Here is a 2,860-nt window from a genome sequence, read left to right on the forward strand (position 1 = left end):
GTTTACCCTCCGGTTGGTCGTTGCCCGCTGCGAGTGCTAAGCGACTTTTCTTCTCCTTCACCGGCCATACAGTCATCCGAACGTCGTACCAGCAAGCACAACGAGCGCTATATACATGGCGGAGCGAAGAATTGAAAAAGCAAAGCAAAATTCCCAAACCGGGACTCGAACCCGGGTCGCGTGGGTGAAAGCCACGTATCCTAACCGCCTAGACTATTTGGGAGCACCTTCTATTAACCAAAACAAACGACAAACAAAAGGCCAAACACACGCATACTCACACACAACCAAGCGCACCACACCAAGGCCACGCGCATTGCCGCCTTCAACTTTGCATCCAGCACCTTCAAATACCTTTACCACGCAGGAGCTGTTGTTTTAAACCTGAATTAGACACCGCCGTTCTCGCCACGCTTACCCTCCGGCTGGTCGTTGCCCCTGCGAGTGCTAAGCCGAGCTACTCTCCATCACCGGCCATACAGTCATCCGAACGTCGTACCAGCAAGCACAACGAGCGCTATATACATGGCGGAGCGAAGAATTGAAAAAGCAAAGCAAAATTCCCAAACCGGGACTCGAACCCGGGTCGCGTGGGTGAAAGCCACGTATCCTAACCGCCTAGACTATTTGGGAGCACCTTCTATTAACCAAAACAAACGACAAACAAAAGGCCAAACACACGCATACTCACACACAACCAAGCGCACCACACCAAGGCCACGCGCATTGCCGCCTTCAACTTTGCATCCAGCACCTTCAAATACCTTTACCACGCAGGAGCTGTTGTTTTAAACCTGAATTAGATACCGCCGTTCTCGCCACGCTTACCCTCCGGCTGGTCGTTGCCCCTGCGAGTGCTAAGCCGAGCTACTCTCCATCACCGGCCATACAGTCATCCGAACGTCGTACCAGCAAGCACAACGAGCGCTATATACATGGCGGAGCGAAAAATTGAAAAAGCAAAGCAAAATTCCCAAGCCGGGACTCGAACCCCGGGTCGCGTGGGTGAAAGCCACGTATCCTAACCGCCTAGACTATTTGGGAGCACCTTCTATTAACCAAAACCAAACGACAACCAAAAAGGCCAAACACACGCATACTTACACACAACCAAAGCGCACCACACCAGGGCCACGCGCATTGCCGCCTTCAACTTTGCATTTAGCACCTTCAAAGACCTTTACCACGCAGGAGCTGTTGTTTTAAACCTGAATTAGATACCGCCGTTCTCGCCACGCTTACCTACCGGCTGGTCGTTGCCCCTGCGAGTGCTAAGCCGAGCTACTCTCCATCACCGGCCATACAGTCATCCGAACGTCGTACCAGCAAGCACAACGAGCGCTATATACATGGCGGAACGAAGAATTGAAAAAGCAAAGCAAAATTCCCAAACCGGGACTCGAACCCGGGTCGCGTGGGTGAAAACCACGTATCCTAATCGCCTAAACTATTTGGGAGCACCTTCTATTAACCAAAACAAGCACCAAACAGACGCCAAACACACGCATACTTACACACAACCAAGCGCACCACACCAAGGCCACGCGCATTGCCGCCTTCAACTTTGCATTTAACACCTTCAAAGACCTTTACCACGCAGGAGCTGTTGTTTTAAACCCGAATTAGATACCGCCGTTCTCGCCACGCTTACCCTCCGGCTGGTCGTTGCCCCTGCGAGTGCTAAGCCGAGCTACTCTCCATCACCGGCCATACAGTCATCCGAACGTCGTACCAGCAAGCACAACGAGCGCTATATACATGGCGGAACAAAAAATTGAAAAAGCAAAGCAATATTCCCAAACCGGGACTCGAACCCGGGTCGCGTGGGTGAAAGCCACGTATCCTAACCGCCTAGACTATTTGGGAGCACCTTCTATTAACCAAAACAAACGCCAAACAAAAGGCCAAACACACGCATACTTACACACAACCAAGCGCACCACACCAAGGCCACGCGCATTGCCGCCTTCAACTTTGCATCCAGCACCTTTAAAGACCTTTACCACGCAGGAGCTGTTGTTTTAAACCTGAATTAGATACCGCCGTTCTCGCCACGCTTACCCTCCGGCTGGTCGTTGCCCCTGCGAGTGCTAAGCCGAGCTAGTCTCCATCACCGGCCATACAGTCATCCCGAACGTCGTACCAGCAAGCACAACGAGCGCTATATACATGGCGGAGCGAGAAAATTGAAAAAGCAAAAGCAAAATTCCCAAACCGGGACTCGAACCCCGGGTCGCGTGGGTGAAAGCCACGTATCCTAACCGCCTAGGACTATTTTGGGGAGCACCTTCTATTAAACCAAAACAAACGACAAACAAAAGGCCAAACACACGCATACTCACACACAACCAAGCGCACCACACCAAGGCCACGCGCATTGCCGCCTTCAACTTTGCATCCAGCACCTTCAAATACCTTTACCACGCAGGAGCTGTTGTTTTAAACCTGAATTAGATACCGCCGTTCTCGCCACGCTTACCCTCCGGCTGGTCGTTGCCCCTGCGAGTGCTAAGCCGAGCTACTCTCCATCACCGGCCATACAGTCATCCGAACGTCGTACCAGCAAGCACAACGAGCGCTATATACATGGCGGAACGAAGAATTGAAAAAGTAAAGCAAAATTCCCAAACCGGGACTCGAACCCGGGTCGCGTGGGTGAAAGCCACGTATCCTAACCGCCTAGACTATTTGGGAGCACCTTCTTTTAATCAAAACAAACGCCAAACAAAAGGCCAAACACACGCATACTCACACACAACCAAGCGCACCACACCAAGGCCACGCGCATTGCCGCCTTCAACTTTGCATTGAGCACCTTCAAATACCTTTACCACGCAGGAGCTGTTGTTTTAAACCTGAA

The sequence above is a fragment of the Phytophthora infestans genome, genomic scaffold (assembly GCF_000142945.1).
Source record: "Phytophthora infestans T30-4 supercont1.152 genomic scaffold, whole genome shotgun sequence".
NCBI classification, from domain to species: domain Eukaryota; phylum Oomycota; class Peronosporomycetes; order Peronosporales; family Peronosporaceae; genus Phytophthora; species Phytophthora infestans.